Source organism: Varroa destructor, unplaced genomic scaffold, assembly GCF_002443255.2.
Source record: "Varroa destructor unplaced genomic scaffold, Vdes_3.0 BEIS01000003.1, whole genome shotgun sequence".
In the NCBI taxonomy this organism is placed as follows: domain Eukaryota; kingdom Metazoa; phylum Arthropoda; class Arachnida; order Mesostigmata; family Varroidae; genus Varroa; species Varroa destructor.
Window position 1 is genome coordinate 12,527,650 of NW_019211456.1, and position 21,337 is coordinate 12,548,986.

Genomic DNA, 21,337 nt, shown 5'->3' on the forward strand with positions numbered 1-21,337 from the left:
AGTGTGTAGGGCAAGTTCCCCTGGCTATTGTGATGTATTTTTTGCGGACGGAATAATTGATGGACAAGCTGGATCCATATTATAAATGCAATTCGCCATTCTTGGGGCTAAGTCAATGAGTCATATCCAATCATTGGCTATGCTGAAGGAGAAACATGTGCTGTAGGTAGTCTAAACTCTGTTTTGGCCACTTAGGTCGCACTGAGGGGTTATGTCGAATCTGCAGCTATGTACCCTGTCAGAAAAACGTTTAACGTGCTACTAATTAAAAACCATTCGCGTTGTTTTTTGTGAAAGAGGAAATAGCACACCTGTGGGGTTAATTATACTTAACCGATTTTCATCTTATAAATGCGGTATTAGTTGGAAAATTTTTGATTAGCGTTCTTTAGGTATAAATCAGAACAGGTCTTCTTATGTATGTATTTAGATAGAATTATACATGTTGAGGTAACTCATACAACTTTGTCTATAGCGTCTTCTAATTAAGCCCCGCAGAACCATTAACGAACGTCCCGCGGAGAATGTATCAGTCGTTGAATAGTTGATCATAATGACAGGTAATTTTATGCAAACGACAACGGTGGAGGGAGCACCTACAGTACATATAAACGGCTACGTCGCTCTGAATTTGCTATTTATCCTGGTTTTTCTTTGATTCTAGGGAGCTGACCTAAAAGGATAATATTGGGTTGTTGAGAAATATTGACGGTTTTTTTGGTTAGATGGCGCTCACGTGACAAATCTTAGGCAATATAATGCCGGCTGGTCGGCGTTGGCGTCACGTGAAAGATTCGGCAATAGTCTATACGTCAAGATGGCTTCCTTCACACGGAAAATAAAACGTCTTGATAGTAAGTGAAATTTCAGGAAAGAGATGCTTCTTATGATGGTCGACTAAATGTGGAAAAAGTTCATAAAATGATCGAGCGAAATCGACGTGAAAAATAGATATGATGCCGCCAAGGAACTAAACATGGTTCTGTTTTTACCATTGGAAGAACGTCGATTTTTAACTGCAATACGAATTGGTACTTATGCTACTTCTACTACCACTATTTACATCTGCAAAAACTATATAGAAACGTAACGAAATCGAGTTACCTCCGACGTGGTTAATAATATGTACGTGAAAACTGCGCTTGACAATTTGTGGCCAAACCCAGTTTGACGTAAAAAGTATCATATCATATGCTTGGTGGGATTACAACGACATCGTACATTATAATTGTTTTGTCTACTGTTGTCAACGATGGATTGAATTACAAGGAGCCATTGAAAAGAAAGTCAATCGAACCCACCGAGCAGAAGAGCATCGTCCTCCACCATAGAAATGCTGAACCATCAAATATATTCAGCTAGTCGCGAAAATCGAGAAGATTCAAATAGGAAATTTTAATACACCTGCCATACAACCAGACTTTCGAGATCCTTGACCGTACCGTATATTTCCAAAATCGCTTAATGATGTTAATGATTTTTCTGATTATTTATAGGAATTTGCTTCAATTTTAACTTGATAGGATAGGTACACTACATTTCAAATTTAAACAGCATTTCTAATATTGTCAATGTCTAATGTTTTGAAAGAATATTTATATCTGGTTTAGCTTAGAAATCCAAAGGAAGATGCCTACGGATATCTCTGTTTTTAATGATACCAACAGTTGGTATTGAAGCTCAATTCACTGGATCTATGCGCGGTTATGGTCCTCATATCCCAATCAAAGCTACGATTCCATTGTTCTCTAGCGAAATTTTTTTGATCCAACTAAATCTCTATCGAACGTAGAATAATAGTCATTTAATTAGTGACTGCATGGCACATCGTTTTTAATGTTTTGAAAATCGATTAAATAGATCTGACTTTAAGAAATATTCAGTTAAATATCGGCTTGTAGTGAAAAAGGTACTATTGCGCATACTGGACTTTTTATTACTCCTGTGACCTTTTTGCTTTAGAAAATTAAAAAAAAACTATTTTAGGCAAGTCGGCTGAACTAGAGGCCATTACCCATAGATCGGGTTTAAAAAATGACCCTCCATCTTTTGAAGTTACTTAAATTAAATGGTGTAAATTGAGAACAAACATTTTTTATGTACAGATTGAAAAAAAAAAACACACGCATTTTGTAGAAACGCATGGGTCTAGTAGCTAGCAGTACAGACGCTTAAAGCTTACGTTTTTCGGCACGCCTATATTAGATCATACGAAGTGACTATTGAGCTTTAAGCTTAATACAAACGTCATGACGGTTACGTATCGGTTATGCATTTGAATAGCTTTCCCAGTGCATTCGTATATGATTCTGCATTTAAATAATATCAATGAGTGGTCGTATCCCTCTTTTGCATGCCATATTCGTAACTGGCCTCTCCTTAGGACCTTTTAGGATTTGTTACAACTCAAGGTGTTTTGAGCACTTACTTTTCAGCTTATTCTACAACAACAAATCACACGCGACTTAGGGACCTAGCCCTGTCGTAGCCCTTATATATTTTCTTTTATCTTCGTACAATTCTTGTGAAAACATGCAATAAACGCCGCTCGACCTTTTACATTTTCGTGCTAGAACGGCCGTTTTATGATTTCTATTTTAGGTTTTCACGAACGATGTCCATGGCAAATATTTTGAGTTCAGGCAGTGTCGTTGTCCTTAATTGAAATAAGTGGTGTGCTATCATGTCCCCTTTTCCCCTTGCACCATCTGCCACGAACATACACATGCAAAAACCTTATGCTGACCTCCCTGTTCACTTTTTTTAATTTTATACGGTTCACGTCGCAACGCAGCATCTAGCTTAACGTCATAGCTTTTACTGTTTGTACAAATTTCACAGTATATTACTTAAATAGAAACTTTTTAGTACGTTTATAATAATAATAATGACTTATTTTAATGTATTGCTTGGGCAATAAAGCGTGTCTATAAAGTTGGCCATAGATAAATACGTGTCGAAACATGTAAGGAGATTTATCGCTAAGCGTTCAGCTTGCGGTAGTAGTAAACTTAAAGGGCGACTTCAAACAGTTGTAAGTTTTCTGCACAAAGCAAGGAAATTAGTTCGACCAGCTTTAGCCCTAAATCCGGGCAAGTCACCGATACAACAATACATCAAAGCGTAAAGCAGAGCCAATAGCTTTTCGGAGCTGTATTTACTATGTAAATGGATGTGTTTCGAGAACGCTTTCCACGCGAGTTTGTGTGCCTTTCAGGCCGTTTAATTAGCACCACCGAGAATGAGAAAGGAATCGATGGAGTTTCATTTTAGTTAGTTTGGACGGCCGCGCCCCCGCTCACCCCACTGCAGCGTCCAGCTCAGAGGTTGAACTCCGGACAGCTGTCTTCTCAGTTGCCCCTCTACTTTTGAAGAAGGCGTCGAATGTTGCTTCTCTCACGAGCTCCAGACGCCTGTAATTAACTCAGCTTAGATGGCAAAGATAGAGAAATGCATAAATCGACTTCCATGGATAGAAAAACAAAGGTCTAGCTTAGTCTTGCACCGATATATTTCCGCTGGATACCTTTGATGAACAAAAAAAAAACGGTCTTAAGGGCGTCTTTGTGTTTGAAATTGGTCTCATTCTGTTCTATTCATAGATAGTGTCTGGTCATTAAATGAACCGATTCCGCTAAATGACAACCTAGATAGTTTATATATTTCCATATCTGTGTTTCTTTGCAGTTGCTACGGCTATCGCTGTAAAGGCACTAACGAGGTCAAGCTAATTCCAACTATTGCTTGCCGTGGCGTCACCAAAAGACGAACTGTGCCCATATGGAAGATCCGTGATCGTTTAAAGAACTCTAACTACAATTCGATGTAAGTAAGGACAATTGCTAATTGATGCCTGATAAATCTGTTGAGATGTCTGAAATTGCTTGACGCTTCACAGGACGCTGTCCATTCAGCGTGGTTTCTACATGCAGCCATGTGTATCCACAGGTTCAAGCAGACGACAACTAGCGTTAATCAGCGCTAATCTGCTCCTCTCCGTCCTTGTCTACCGTTGAAGTCCATATTATATGGTTAATTCAAATGCTAAAATATCTGTCTGTTCTCTATTCTCGTGAGCTATATTACAACGTTCCGTCAATAGTTTTTGAACCAATTCTCAACACACGTGTTTGTTTGTCGTAGCTCAAATTGTACGACTGCGGTTTAAGATCTCGGCCGTCATGGATATTTAAGCACAATCCTCGTAGTATAATAACAATCGTAAGAATATCGATGTTTTGTGGGAAGCGAAAGCTGATATGCAGCCAACGCTATGATCGGGTTCGTTCGGATCGAACACTTTTCAAGCACACGTCGTAATACCGCCAACCGGCGTCAGTGGCGATTGGATACACGAAAAAGCTTTGTATGTAACTGCGTATAAATGTTGATAGGATACAGGAATTGTTTGAATATCGTGAAAGATGGCCGTACGTGTGTGTGTCAAACGAACCAACCCTCTAAAATAACTATCGGCGTCATACGGCTTTCATGCGTGTTAAGCGTGCTCGGTCACGAAAAACTAAAAATCAATCTCATAATAGATTATATTAGCGCGGTAGGTGAAGCTGTTGGTTATCCAAGAGCTATCAAATTCTATGCTCAGAATAGATTTTCTGGCAAATATCGTGAAGTATCAAAAAGTATATTTGGAATTGCTAAGATTCACACAATGCGCCACTTAATACATCGCGTTCGAGTTAGACAAAAGAAACAAGCTAAAAAATATCGATGTATAGAACTTCTATCTATCGATCATAAGCTTCCCTATTACTAGTACATGTGCTCAAACTTTGTATGCGCTGAAAATGGAAGTCATTAAATATCTATTGATTAATTTTCTGTTTTTTTTTTCTGTATCTTTACACAGCCTTTGGACCTAGATAGTCCAATGGAAGAAACGAACAAAACCAACCACAGTCTGTAGTAAATATTTCTATAAATGTACACAATCGTTCTGCAGATGTTTGTCATCTACCGCCATCTCTGACAATGGTGCAAATCAAATGCAATAAAAAGAAAAAGATGCAATTATCTATACGTTTTCATTTAAATCGGAACATCGAACGTGGCAATATTGGCTCTGCTATCGACTACTAGATTACTGACCTGTCGCTGTGCCAAGATGCAGCGAAAATACTTGCTTCATAGGCCAATAGGCCCGTCTGAGAAAGAGACCCTAGGTCTCTTTCTCAGATGGGTGGGCGGATAAAAATGCTAGGCTCACATTGTTGAGTCACAATGACCTACTTTACTTTTTCTAGTTTCGTTTGTCTATTTTTCTTTTGCCTCAATTTAAACAACTCCAGATGTCTCTTTGTTCTTCAAATTTGAAGAAACAACTCGGATCAAAGCACTACTTCGGGTTAATTTACTACGACTGGACTTTCTTGCAAACTCAGTACTTTAACTACGTTTATTTTATTGCTACACAAAGGGAACTTGGTATAAGTTGCTTCTAAAATGGCTTGGATAAGATGATAATTTAACTAGGCTGTGGCAAATGTTCAAAATGAGTAGGCGCCCTTATTTAACTAGTAGAACTTTTATTTCATTGGTGTATGGGTAGCGGTTTTACGTAGGCATTGTAATTTAGAGCTACATGTACTCCTCTACGTTTGCTTATTTCACCCGCGCGTGGCATAACAAGACATCAGGATACAGGCCGTACCGATGTCACTAAATAAGGTGGTCTTATGCGAATTCTTGGTCCCCTTATATGGCGTGCTGTCCAGCATTGCTTTCCACCACGCTTGTTTTAAATGCGTCGTTGACCTTCTCATAGGAATCGAACTCCCTTACTCCAAGCAGACCTCTGAACTCCAGCATTAGCCGGTTTCCCACAATCTCCTACTTGTGGCTAATCCAGCGTGAAATCGGAGGTAGAGAAAGGGGGATGTAGCTGTAGCTAACTTGCTGGCGATAGGATTTCCCTTCCGCTGGCTACGGATGGGATGCTAGCACGAAGAGATAAACCCGAGCACAGCGATCTTGATAGCTTGGAAATTTAGCAAGCGGTCTGTTAATCGATGCTTTCTGCTTCCCGAGAGAGTTTCCAACTTTTTCCACGTTTCTAACGGCACCTGTCCGCACAGCTCCTTGGTAAAATGTGCCCTCTCTTTCCGTCCTATCCTTGACCACTCGTTACAACCTATGGCTTGCAATGCTCACTCTGCTTATTACCTGATGGATTGATCCTCTGCTGCTGCCGCAACTGACTAGATCACATCGAATCTTATAAAACTCCTTGTTCAACCGGTTGCGACGTCGTTATAAACATTCAACTTTACATAACATGTCTGGAATATATAAATACATTGTGAAGTTCACTTTCAGTGTGTGGCGTTAGTTAATAGCGGTCACCCCCTATTCCAACTAGGGCCTATTTAAATAATATCTTTTTTGTAGGATTAAAGAAAAAAAAATTAAGCTTTTAATATCAAAAAAAACGGTCATTTGACTACTGTTCCAAGAAGTATCTATGTAGATGTTAAATAAAATTGCAGTTGATCTTTGAAATATGGGCCTATATCGCGGCAGCTAAAGTTTATTTTTCATTACCACCAGTGTGGTTGTGGTGATGCTTTTTTATAGGCAATTTTTTAAAATGACAAGTAGAGCTTGGCTAACTTGATAAGGACTGTTGCTGATTGTATGATTACGCCCTAGAATTTAGAACCCCTGTTGTTATTGCATATAAGCTCTTTGTCTTTTTATCTGGAAGTTGTAGTAGAAAGCTGTGCAAGAAATTTACAGATGAAAAACTATAATTTTAATGACAATAATAAGAAATCGCCTGAGCGCCAAAAACCTATATTAGGCGAGCTATTAAAAATTCAATAAAGAGGTAAGTTGAAGCGATCGAACACATGCACACGATTGACAGTAATGCGTTCTGTATGATTATGGCGTAACGCTGTATCAGTTTCAAGCGTAAACTTCAGGTGCGTAAGCGCCAGAAAACAGGATTTGATATTGAAGTTATTTTTAAAGCAGTAGTTAGTTACTAAGGTCTGATGATCGCTAAGAGAATACATCATATACACTAGTTGAAAGTCTGGCAAAAAAATGCAGGCCATCTGTTATTAGAACAAAAATCGAATGTTTTTGAAAGTTCGTTACCTTTCCAAGAAGGTAGCGGTCTAACGAAGATACGGTACGACTATTCTGTTTCAGACTAGAATCCGTACCTTTAATGTGTACACAATCTATGAACAACGGATAGTGCTTGACGGGCGGTATTTATTTCAATATTTTTTCCTCATTTTCGATAGGCTCTCTCTTCTGGTGATGTGACGCTAAAATTTTTCTCACTGGCCTCATCAGTTCTGGTATAATTAACCGTAATGGTGATAGCAAAGAATGGGTTGGGAAATGGAGAGAAAGGTTGGCTAAGGGCGAAGCAAATGGGACAGGGCATCAAGCGTCACGGAACAGGAAATTGTGCTTCCGGACCCCCTCTTTCTCTTTGTCAACGAACCATCCGAGGAAGAAATCGCAGCAGGACACAGCCAGCCAGCCAGCCAGCGATGCCATCGGGCGACAGTGGCAGGCGCACTATGCGCAAGAAAAACTTTTGCACTCAATTATATCTCTGATTTTTCCACAGTCGCCGCGTCTGCTAACTCGTCCGCCTTTTTCTTGTTAGACGTCCTCACCGCCTTTTTTAGTTGTAACGAAAGTCAAAGAAATTCTAGTCGACCGGAACGCAATGACTGTCCTATGAATGACGGTACAAGACTATACGCTTGATACTAGCATTTAATACATACAGCAGGCATAGGATTAATTAGAAAATACTGTCAGCGTTATTGTTCTTGTCGAATCTGTACAAGGCCATATAATAACACTGAGAAGGTTGTTGGCTTCTAGTATAAAGAAAATCTATTTAAGATGCGCAGCACGATGTTACAATTTAATCGTACGGGCTTGATTAAAAAAAAAAAAAGTCCAATTATAAGCTTCTTAAACTATTGTCCGCTTTATCACTTGTATATATGTATTCTTATGAATCCGTGATGCGCCATTGCGGTTTGTCAAAATATGTCCTGTCGCATTTCATTATGATACGAATAAGGCAGCGTGATGCTTCTTAGACCGTCTTCGGGCTATGGAAGTTCACTAGCACATTAGCTTGTTTCAACAAACATGGCACAGAGCGATGTATGCATCTGTCAAGAACAATCAAATTAAGCTTGATCTCCACCGCCGCGAGCCTTCGAGATGTCGTTTTAGAGGTAAGACTTTAGCTTTATCAGCTGAGAGCAGAAGCCACATAGGGAAATCTCTCAAATATATTTGGAGCTCCTTATTAGTTTACATCCGTTGGATTAGGTCTTCATCTTACTAGGACCCTATATCACGTTAGTGTAAATGTCGTTTTGTTGTTGCTGTTGTTACATGCTAAATTACAAGAGGCTGTTATGTGACTTTCGGTTCCCTTCAAGCCTAATTCCTCACGTTTCCTTTCTGCGGTGAAAATAAGAATCGTTAAAAAGTATTTTTAGTTAGTAGGTTGTTCCCAACAAGTCCTGACTCAGCTAAAATCGCAAAAGCAAATGGGCCGGGCAAGTGGCTGGCCTATAAATTCGCGTATTTCTTCAGCACAATCAAACATCGTACTCACTTATATATCACAGAATACTACTCGTATTGTGACTTGAAACTACTCTTCTTTTCATGTACAGATTGATGTGGTATGGCCTGAGAACTGCTTTTCTACTTTTATCCTGTTTCAAAGATTATCGTGTACATTTGTACATGAATTGGCGAAGCCTAATTCCGGTGGGACGCTGACTTTGAGATATACATTTCTGAAGAAACAGTGCTTATAGACATTTGCCGGATATATTATGTATAAGCTTCGTTAAGAAAGACGCTTTAAAGGTAAATCTTATCAGACATCCCAAGTTCTGCAATCTCCGCACGTTTGAGTGCGAAAATCCCTTTTTAAGCTTGCGATCTGCTGCTGTCGCTCCTGTTGCTGGATACGCCATGCCGTTCTAATAACTGCGAACGTGTTCTACATTAACGTCTCTGATTTTAGGACACGTTTTCTCTTGTCTCATTCCTCTGTGCAACAGCTTGCAAGCAAGCCATAGATATCATCCGTCCGTACGCGGACATGCGACTCGTTCGCTGCTTACCTCCGAACTCTAGCGCACTGTATTTGTCCGTCGTAAAATCCTCTTAGAGTTCCTCACAGGGCAACTATTTGCATCGGTGGGGAAAGCGAGCGAGCACTCGATACCTTAGATGCTCCAGACTACTTGGTGCATTAGCCTGTGGTCATCAGTTACGGTTGAAGAATTACCGATGTACCCGAAGCGACAGACCTTGTGAGTTCGCATGCTCACGCTACATCAGTTGCAAGTAACAAACGAATACATAACTAAGTAAACAAGTAAGTAAGTACATGGACAAGCTGTCCACGTCGTGACATCTAGTAGTCCCTCCAATCCTCAGCAGCGTTGAATTTTAATGATATGACGCATAAAATAAAAAAAGCATGGTATGATTGTTCACCTGGCCAAAAAAGTTTTTTTTTTGTGTGAAAAATATACCCTAAATAGGGCGTGTTCGACAATCTATGTGGTATGGGTGTGACAACTCCAAGCGAAACAGCTGAGGTCTAGCGAGAAAAATAAAATAATTACTGATGAATCCCTATGTAGTGTCAGTGTCGAAGAGAATGCTTTCAAGAGTTGTCAGCTTTAATTACATAGTCAACATATTGCTACTACTAATAGCGACTAACGAGAATAGCAATAGGCTTAAATTGTCACCCTGAACGACATGTTAGTCCCTAGGAGCTTTGTCTAAGTATATAATGCTCATTTCCCTTACTCACTTCTCCTGTTGTGGAAAAGATAGCCTATTCTGACTAGCTACGTTAACTTCTTCTGTAAAACTAACTGCAGCGTACAAATGAGGCTATGGCACTGGTGAAAGCGCGAACATATTGAAAGATTAGACTCAATCCAGTCTGAGTAGAAAAATTATACTGGAAGCAATTTTCTCTGATGGGGTGGATCTCCTTATACTATATCCATTAAAAATCTTCATCCATATATGGGACTATTGTACTTTGAAAGATTCTGCTGCTGCTTCTATTTTTTGCCAACTAATATATATATATATATATATATAATCAGTAAATTATGAATTAAATTGAATAGAAATTGTAAACACTGTGCTACCACAATAGTACCTAAAAGCTCAAAATAAGAGTTATCAGGCTGAGTTCAGATGCTAAAGACAAAATTTCCTAAGGTACGTTCCTTTCCTTTAATTTATTTGTGTACAACGAACGAAAAACAGGTTTGTCCTGTTGTAGTATTGAGCACTCCCTTTTTGTGGCGGCTCTCGGACAGAGGTACCCAGCTGTCGATTAGTGGCTTTTACTACATACCTGAAATCAGGTCAGCTACTTCAATAAAAGTTCCAATAAATACTACCAGAAATGTCAAATGGGACTAAGACCAGCAGTAAAAAGCAAAAACTATCAAAAAAGAAAGCTTACTTACTCTTGTAAAATCGTCAATGATTTTATCTTTTTCGGGTGCACAACGACTTTAGGTTAACAAAAGCGTTGCATTAGCATCCGAAATCGTACCTATAGAGATGTAATCCCCATCGGTTGATAGCTTCGTATCAAGCATTATTGGTCTGCGTGCATAGAGATGCCGGAAAAGATCTCGCCTGGGGCACAGAAGCCAAATCGCAAAGAGGTATGAAACGTGCGATCTGGGCCTCTCGGGGGGACCGGGTGTGAATCGAGGAATGGTTTTGGCTTTTTTGCAGATGTAACCTGTGTGAATGTGTACATCTGTATCTGTTGTCATGTAGAAGGAGGACCCTTGCGCGTTGTACAGCCCGAGGCGATTCAGTACTGACCTCAACTGCCTATCAAGTGGCCTTCACTGAAATTCCCCTGTCTATTAGCAGTTAGCGACAGTCTCTTTTCTGTTGACAATAACTATAAGCAAGAGCGCCAAATTGAGGTGAAAGTATGGCCAAAGAGGTTGCAGTTCGTTTAAACAAGTAATACTCCCTGTGCTTGAGATACCATTTGCACCACGGTTTAGGTGATCCTTTATATAATAGTTATTTCCCATTACGCTGTATAATGTGAAGTAAGTTCTCATGCATCTACTGTCTGCAAAACGGCTCAAGCAAGATGTATAATATACTCATTTGAATAGTTTTTTGATGAGGTAACGCCGTAATGAAGACGACATGCCTGCAAAAAAAAACGACAGCTAATAAACTGAAATGTAAACTGGGATTCATCGTTACCGCGCCGACTCAGACACGATACGGCGAACACCGGAATATTATTGCATAATATGCGGTCAACGGTACGCCAACCTTTTCCTAAAAACATTTGAGTTTCGCCGATTCCTCAAATCCGGGTAGTCCTTAAGATGCGCGCATTCGAGGTAGATACTTGCAAACGTATTGTAGAATTCTATACGGCTGCTTTTGGTCAGTCCAGCTCGCCGTATTTCTATAGTTTTAATTGGTTTAGAGAAATCTATGCTGTTAACAAGGTACGTTACTGGTATACCTTTCTTCTGATTTGAAAAAGAAAGCGACCACAATCTGATGTTATTTCCGCTTCAACAGAAACCGAACCAACTTCGAAATAAATGATCGTCTGGTGGTCCTTCTCTGAAAGATCGTCTCATGTCCATCGGGAGGAACTCGAGTCTGTGTTCGGAAGTGCTTACCAGCCATTCAGTAATAACTATCACATGAAATTTAAAATTTAAAGACCAACAACACGTTTAGACAACTTTATGCAGTGGAGTGCAGGAAATCAATGAGATCCATTGGTATTCTACGTGTGGAACATGTTTTAAAACCTCGAATCGAACTTCTCATATATATAGGATATACCGATGAATATTACTACGACGTGGCCGAAAAGAGCGAGATCGTTTTTGCGGAGGGTGGATAGTTCGTTTGTAAGAAGCTTTAAGGGAACGTCCGGTCATTCCCGCACGAACGAGTCGTTTTTTACAAAAAGAAAAGAACGATCTGCCCGAGTCGACAATGAGTGTGTTTACTCAGTCAACCAGCCCGTTTATCGATGCCAGAAGGCTATCAAAACTAACTTCAAATAGATTTTTAGCTCTGCGAGAAGTTAACTTTTCAATTCTGCGGCCTTAAGAATACGGAGTTGGGTCCAATGGGTATGTTTCGAGAAAGAAAGTGACCGGTATAAATAATCTGTTCTCCAAGTTAGTTCTGGTAAAAAATCTTCGATAAGCTTCCGTAACAAATGTTTAAAATACTTTTATTCATTGTTATATACAAGTTTATTATTATTATTATGTTATTTTGGAAAATGGAAGCATATTTTTCCTAAGAAACACTTAAAAATTATAAAAAACGGTATGACACAAGTGAATTTTTGCTAATGATTGTTGAACTTTTTTTTTACTTGGCCGTTACTAATGGCGATCCCCAGGCCGAAAACATCCTCCTTATCTTAGAGTTACAATTGAAGCATAACACTAGTTTTTAAATGTAGATATAGCTTGCACCGGAATGTATGTTTTAGGATGATCGCATTGACCTTTTTTTAGGCTTCAAATATGTACACCTTGAGAACACGAAGGAAGAACAATACGCATCGAATTTTCAAATAAACTAACCATAAATATACATGCACGAACCATGCTACATGTGTCTGATAATCAGGCTGACACCCATATTTACAGTGTAAGATTAGTTTAACTTACAACCTCGATCAACATGTGCAATCATCATGCCCAAAGTGTTTTTGTGTATACTGATATAGTGGTTTACGTTTAATCCTGGAAAGAAACTACTTTGGTAGGTATAATACAATGTGATGATTAAGGAATCCACAAATCTATTATTCATTGGCGCTCGCAAAGTGGCGATGATATCTAACTATGATTGTGAAACATACATATGCGTAGGTAGTTGTCATCAATATGATGGATTTACCACACTGATACACTTACCTCCGTAGACAATATATTACTGAAATTAAGGACGCTAAAGCATACGAGCTTACGACAAGGTTCGCACTTAAACAACGCGATGGTTTGTAGAATTAAACTAGATATAGGTACTACATGATGTAGATTATTATATGCATCTGATGTATATGATGTAGATTATATCAGTATTGAAAAATAGTAACGTGTTAGGATGAGTACACGCGTACGTGCAGAACAGCAGCGAGGGACGTGAGACAGGACTAACTGAGTATCTCATACTTATATCATTAACCTACGCGTTTCTTTTTTTTCGATAATAGGTTAGGCTTAAATGTTGTTTGCCAAGTCACCCGTGGCAGCCGTCAATGCTATTTTCACGAACCGTATCTCCACAAAATATTGTCTCGAAATACATATGGGTTCAGGGCCGCCTATAATAAGTTCGAAAGTTCATTATAGATGCATGTTCTAGCAAATACCTATATCTTGAACTATATTAATTTCTCTTCTCACGTCCTTCGTTCGCAAACCTCGAGCCTTCTGATCCGATAAAACCGATTTTACAGTATTGTTGCAGCTCGTTTGCGTTTGACGTATAGAACAGGGACGCCAGACTGGCCAAATAAATGCCCTTGTATAGGGCGCTCGATATATCAGCGATTCGTATCCTGCTCTTTTTCAATTTCGTAGTCCGGTTGGAGACTCGAAGTGCCTCCGTTAAAATTACTCAGTTTATAAATAGACGCACACCCACCGCAACGCCTCCACGGGGGCGCAAATCGGGGAGCCAGCAGGAGGGGCAAGACACGCCAAAGAGATAGGGGTAAGCTGAGCTAAGCGGAGCAACCTGCCGCTATCTGGCAGAATATAACTGGGAAGGGAGAGTCGCCCAAGAGATAGAAGGAAAAACGCGAATGGGTGGGAGAAAGCTTGGAATAATAAAAAGGGCCATAAATAAACTTTCTGCCGCCGTCTCCCTTTACCGCCTTACGTTTGTTGGCTGCTTCATTTCATAACATCCGCCGGCGCTTGGCATAAGCGCTTTTAAGCGCCAAATTGAAGCCAACGATACACACACTGTATACAATTTATGTAAACAAGAAAAGTTATTTCAGCATTGAAGCCAACGATAGGTTTTTCAGAGGCCCGGAAAAATAAAGAGAACAACTCGGAGCTTTAGGTGATGATGGTGGGCTAACTGTAGTATAGATAGTGCGAGAAGATGTGCGACCAAAGACAAACGGATGAACTGGAAAAGCTGTCAATCATGTTCGTTTTGGCTGTGACCAGATCAACGGAACCGGTGGATAGACCGCGTGAAGTGAAATCATCCGTACATTAAAGCATCAGAAGATTCTGCGGGTCATTGAATTTTCGAGATACAACATGCATAAAACCATCGTGCTCGTATCATGTAGGGCCAACACCAACACCGAGGGCAAAATATTCCGTATGTCAGTCGGATCTGGGGACGGTAGCAAGAAGACATCTATAGGCAACCTGAAAAATGTAAAACAAACAAATCTTTGTAGTTTACTTGGCGGTCGTTAAGTAGAAACTAGACAGATTATATTCTGAACATTTTTTTGACGGATATTTGATGTCTCATATCAGGCAAAAATTCAAGCTAGAATATAGATTCTCGCTAAAATCTCCATCTTGTTATTAAATGATGTTTATTGATTTGTTCCGTACGTGCGCTAGTCTTATTCTAAATCAACCGGAGCTTTTTTCCTTGATGCCTAATAGCACCTAATTAAAACAAAGAGTTCTAAGTTTTACGTCCGACACCGACCTTTAGCATTCCATCAGATGGCTGGCTTATAGTTTGAAACAAGTCTCTCTAGGTTCCGATTCGAACCTAGGCCGCAATGTGCCCCTAAAACTTTCACTTAGGAAACCCACCTAGCTACTAGTGGGGCTTAGATGACTCGATTCGGCTTCCGTTTCGCATTCTTTTAAAATTTTTCGATAAACATTTTAGGCGTTCAACTATAACATAGGGCGACGTTTTGGTAAATAAGTCGATACGTACTTAGTATGGCTGCCGCTGGCCTTGGATGCCTTAGTATTCGGTAGTTAAAGTTTAAAGACAGCTGTCTGATATTAGGAAACTATTAGAACGTAGTGTCCTGAAAGCTTTCCATTTGTATATAAAACTAGACAAACTATAAACGGGCTAAAAGCTTAGCACCCAGATGCTGTTGACCAAGTTTCCTCTTCATCCAACAGCTGGCGAGGACATCAAAACGACAGCACATGAAAAGCGTTTACGTTGCCAAACAATGCCAGTCACGTAGAATCAGAAAGTCGATATCTGGCCTTTAGCGCCCTTCTTTGCATATATATTTAAGGTAACTGGATCGCTGAGCTTTGGCCTCGACTTCATGTTGTCCAAGCGTTCGTATTCAAGGCTATACTTTTGGAATGTATTTTTAAGCTTTGTTGCTTATATATTTTTGGCTCGAATCGCTTCTTTAAACTATTGGACCCCAATTAGCTATACACGGTTCAGTAAAAACCAAACAAAATTACCAATAACGTTTGTTGGCTTGCTAGAAATGACCTGATATATTTCCCGGAAATTCGGATCGCTTCTTGCGTCGCTGCTTCAACTTCCGTGGAGAAGACGATTTGAGATAGGAAAGCGGTTGAGTGATGCGAACGGCTGTGTGAAGACTGCATTTTCTTTTTTCATTTCAGTTCCTACGGTTTTACGGTCATCCATAATACAAATGGTCCCTTTACTCACTAAAGCGCTATTATTTTTATCTGCTATATTTTATGGTTGCATAATAGACGGATGAGGTTCTGTGAAGTAAAAATAAGACGTTTAGTTGAATCTACAATTGTTTAGAGCGCCTCACCTGGTCGCGCCCACGAACAAACTCGTCAGATATGGCATCAAACCGTTGCTATAATAAATACGCGTAACAGCCCGATGTCAGCAACTAAACTGGTTTATTAGGCCATGCTAATCAGTACGAGTCAACAACGCATGCCATCGCTTATATACGAATTAAGGCTTATCTATTGCGGAGAAAGCTATATACTTTTTGTACTGAGATTATTAGGTAATTCCTAGATTAAAGTTGGTCTATCTGAGAAAGGCATTGTTGTATGCTGCAATCAAAACATGTGCGCAAGGCCTGCAATTTAAGCAATAAGCAAATTGTTTTAAGGATCGATAAGTCGAGTTCGATTATGAAGAATTTGTAAGTAGATTCACAGTACTATATATCCTTTTCTATTAGACAGAAGGCTGTTCTATCATTCGTTTCCTGGATTTATTTTGATAGTGTGGTGGCACAACCTTTGTTTTTTTCTACTGCAAATTTAGCATAAGAGATATAAGGTGATTAGTAATCACAGACTCGAAGGAATAGCTTTGTGTTTCTTTCGAGAACCCTTGAGAAAATATCGGAAGTAAGGATGTCCTCAGCAATCCAGTTGTGACTCCTTCTTGACCTCCCCCTCTACCGATGCCCTCTGATTTCGAACCTTTTCTCGTTTGCGATTGCCTCTGTGCCGACTAAGAGCCTCTTTCATTTTTTCTTTTACTCACATCGCCGAACTCTCAAGGACCCGCGAACGCGATGTAGCCTCCACTAGTCGATGGACTCTCAACAACTGAGGCCGCCAAAAACGCGATTCCTGCACGGAACGTATAAGGTTGTGCCGCGCGCGCGCGCGCGCCGATATACGACTGTGTCAGATCTGGAAGCAACCAGACTCGAGTGTTATTATATCACTGTTGCGTCTGCTCGCAGCCCTGTACGAGGGCGATGAGCGAATCTCCCAATTAAATGTTAAACGAAAGGATATACGGTGACTAGGACATGTCTGCAGTAGGGCCAGGTGTCCTCTGCCGGATGTCCTTTGCCAATCTACCTACATAGTATAAAGAATATGCAGGCAGTTTCTGAAAATCCAGTTTTGACTTGAAAGAACAACAAATAATTTGTAGGAATAAAATACGCGGAGCCTGCCCACTGCTGCTAGTAACGAGGATCACAGTAATAAGGCCAGTGGCTCTCGCTTCATCGATTAGATTTGAGGTACGCAAAATTCGATATGACATTTTCATGCTGGAAATAAAGGGGTATCTGGGTAGCTGCGAATAAACGATCGTGAAGAAATTTCACTGTTTTCTAGCTACCTCGACTGGAAACATAGGAAATATACGGAAGTGAGATTCAATCGAATAGGGAAGGACAAGATAACTAATATTATCTATTGATATGGTTGCCAATTTTGTGCTTTTACAAGATGGCTATGGCCCACCTTTATAAGATATACCTACAGCATGCGATGATTTAGTTAGATAGTAATCTGAACACGAAGTACAGAGTGGTGCTGGTTTTAGTCCTCAATGCTCGTATACACAGCGTATGTTAACACAGCAAGAAACTTCTGTTGCTAGTTATGTCAACTTTACAGTAACGGAAACAAGGCGCAAATAGAAGTTTTCAATATATAGAAAAAGATCTTGTGGATGTTTCGGTATCGTTAACCAGCTAACAGATCTATCGTAGTTGGCTAGCTTCGCCCTCGAATTTACCTGTCGAAGGCTTTGTCGAGCGACATTTAACTACTCGGTGGAATCCAAACTAATTTACGACTTGTTATTATGTAGGTAAAAAGCACAAAATTGGCAACCATATCAATAGGTAATATTAATCGAAAGTATTTACGTATTCCGTTAATACGTCATAATTGTCACGTAGATTATTTGAATTACTGTAATGATAAACAAAAGTTAAAATGGTGGTTGTAATATACGGTAACTATCGAAATTTTCTGAGAAGTTAATTCTGACGCAGCAATCTAAAGGAAGCAAAATTCAGGGACTATGTATAGTTTCCCATATACTGAACGTAGAACCGAAGACATTGTTGAACTGCCTCCCAGCTGTTATTGGCTATTTTAATTCTGACTTCAGCGGATTCTTATATATCCAGCATATCTAAATATATAAGCCTAGTGTATCGAACCGCGTATCTATTCTAATAGTTTTCATTTAAACATCGTATAGCATATATTAAATAACCAAATTTGAATGATTTTTCATTAGAAAACACTTTTCCGTTATTTAAGCGTCGGATGTTCTGAATTGAAACTAACGACAAAAACCATTAAAAGGAGCTTTACGTGTAATAGAAAATGTGATCCTGTCAGTTTCTTTGATGAACATATCGCAACATGCATACACAATGCTTATACTATATAGGCAATGTCCAATCCTTATGCATCTCTGTATGCACTGCGAAATTTGCCGAGAGAAAGCGATGATAATGTCATACTTCCACTGAGTGTTCTAAATACTGAATAGGGACCATATGTCGGCACTGAACGCGTGCTGTACTCAGAAACAAGCGTGGTCTCGTACGAAAGATCCACGTTACCCCCGAGCGACAGAGCGGCCAATACAGAGGGGTATGGTCTATGTCTGAAGAAGATGAAGCGAAGGCTCATGAATAAATCGAGGAAAGTCGACGAAACGCTGAAGACCTGGATGGCACTCCCCGTGCTCTCTGGAAACGAGCGTTCAGTAGAGTGAGGGATGCAGGGATCGTAGATGAGAAGGAAATCCAAGAATAGGAGCACTAGCAATTTGACGTTATAGCTGCAGTCCATAACTAAGGTTCGCCTTAGACGCGGAAAAACATTGAAGTGGAAGTCCTAACTATATTCGATGCATGCAGCTATACTTGAAAAGCAAGCTTAGAAAAGGAACTACTTTTCTAAGGTAAACAACAAGCACAGAAGTATGTAGACTGACTTGAATAATTGAAACAGGTCCTTTTCTGACAGCGTAACGTAATTAGCCTTACTCTTCTCTTTCGAATCCGGAAAAATTAATTGCTCAAAACCAAGACGTGCTGTCTTTTAGATGTATGTTCGTATAAGGCAGGAAAAAATCCTCAACAAAAAGCAATTTAAGGATGATCTAACGTTGTTATATGTGTACAATGGATAAGAAGGACGCGTATAAAGCGTCCATTTGTTATTACCAATTGTTAATATTTTTGCTTAATGAAACAGGACATTTAGATCACAGTAAATAAAGGAACAACGATCTCTCTACCAACGATCAGATAAAGACGTTCATTTTTCAACTATGTGTTTCATGTAGCTCTCCGCTAGCTGGCATTATCTCACTTCAAAGTGGTAGTCTATTGTCTTTAATATAAAAGTTAAGGGGCCGTAGAACAAACTTCAACTTACGGGTTTTACTTAATGAAACTTTCCTTAATGAAGAAAAATGTCGATCTCTCTTTTCTAGAGTCTGTTACATGTACCAGAGCCAATAAGGCAATAAAAGTCCAACGTTACTGTCCATGAACTGGTAGCCAATCTAAACACTAACTTGGGCTATCGGAAAAAAAACCGTGTTGCAAACAACTAGTCTTAGTGTAAGTTAAAATAATTTTATTGAGGCGAGGCAAATAGGTAACTAAAAAAGACAAAGCTGTCATGTGAACGATCCTATTATTTAATTAAGTTGGAGTCGTTATCTTATCTTCGATGGACACCTCATTTTATAAGCGAGCTTGTCGCACGTTCAGTTTGGGCTATCTTCTTCTTTCACTCATATATACATATATATATTTGTCTTGTTTTCATCTCGTTGCCGATCACCGATGCTATTACCATCATCCTATCCCATCAACCACTGCACGAAGCCTAGAAAGCCTCAAGAGGCTTTAGGACGCCCAACCCGGAAGATGGCCGTTTTTCGTATCCTGACTTCCTGACTTCCCATCTCTCCACTCATCCGCCTTTAAAGAGAAAAACAGAAACTTCAATATTTCATTCTACAAGACTTCTTCATACTGTTGACACTACACGTTTCATAAACGTTTCACGTACCGTTTCATTGGGTTTCGCTGAAAAATGAAGCTTTTTTCTAGTCCTATTGCGTCACAAAAACTAATTTTTTTCGTCATTAGTATGAATTGATCTAATCGCTGAGAAAAATAGGATAAAGAACAAGAAATGAACCTAACCGATCTGTTACTGTTTTTGTTAGCGTTAGATTTACGCTAGATTTATTTTGGCTATTGCGACCAGTCTAATAAGAAGGCAAATTTATAAAAGCTTTTCACTTAATCTGCCTTTAACTCTTTGGGCATAAGTACTTAATAAATTACCTTTACACTTTAGGCAACACAAGTGATCACGCTGGCATATGTCCCTACATTATATGAACCGAAATGTTTAAGAGTGTGCTTCCACTTTTGACGAAAAGGTAGCTCGTATTGTTTGCTACATTTAGCAGTTTACAGAACCGACCGTAAGAATGCCTTTTAACTCATGAAAGACATATATATATATATATAAGTTGTCTCACAGATTGGTAATAAGATACTCAAACATAAAACACAGAAAAGCTTATCATAACCGCATATCGTTCGGCAATGCCTAGACGTCCCTCTGGTTTTGGTTGACAACCTTATAATTGAAGTTGTTTCCAGCAACAGATTCCTATGCCTATAATTTGGCTATGTCTCCTTGTGAACACTTCGTTCATGACCGTCTGCTAGACCACTATGATCCATAGCGGATATCTTTGGCACTGCTTTACTATGCGTTCACGGCATATTGACTAGAACGGGCTTGACTCATAAGAAGAACGATAAGTATAACCTCTACCAACAAAAATGGTACACTAGTATAAGACCGTCAGTACAGAGAGACAAGGAGAGACCAAAGAATTGTTGACGTTTTTGTTAGGCCTTCAATGCTGTAGCCATTGCTACTGTAGTGCCCTCTTTAGCTGCTGTCGGTTTCGCACGCACTATCCCCCTCGCAAGTTTTTCCTCAGCAGCATCGCCGCTACCGCCAAAGCTCCCGTCGTCTGTGTGAGACCCTGGGGACGCTCGTCATGGCGCCGTCCCCTGTCGAGGGAATCCGACGTTATCTTCGTCCTCGCCACTCCCCATCTCTTTCTTGCTCGAATAAGGAAGAGGGAAGATCATGGAGAAAAAGGTCCTCATAGTGACAGGCTATGTGTTAGAGCTAAGTTGACTATTCAGAACTATATATATATATATATATATATATGGGTGTATAAAAACAGCATAAAACGTATTAAAATGTCTTGTGAAGTAGTTCAGTAGTTCTTGAGGATCGATAAAATATTATATTTTGTATTTTTGTAGCTGTATTTGTATAAAAATCATTATATAAATTTGTAAATATATAATTAAAACAATGGAACGGTATTGTTGTTGTTGTTGTTGCTGCTGCTTTGGCAAGTAGGAGCAACAGCATGTATCAATGCTCCACACATGCTCCATCGTCACTTTCTAGCCTAACTGTTAACTAATTAACATGTGCAATATTTTAGAAACCCG

General features: G+C 39.6%; 1 long non-coding RNA gene across 1 annotated transcript; it reads right to left on the minus strand.

Moving 5' to 3' along the window:
• Positions 1-19,383: 19,383 nt before the first annotated feature.
• On the minus strand, positions 19,384-20,781 carry LOC147756534 (uncharacterized). Its single transcript, XR_015323972.1, has 2 exons — positions 20,433-20,781; positions 19,384-19,759 (listed from the first exon to the last, which is right to left on the minus strand). It is a non-coding gene; the product is annotated as an uncharacterized LOC147756534 (long non-coding RNA).
• Positions 20,782-21,337: the final 556 nt, after the last annotated feature.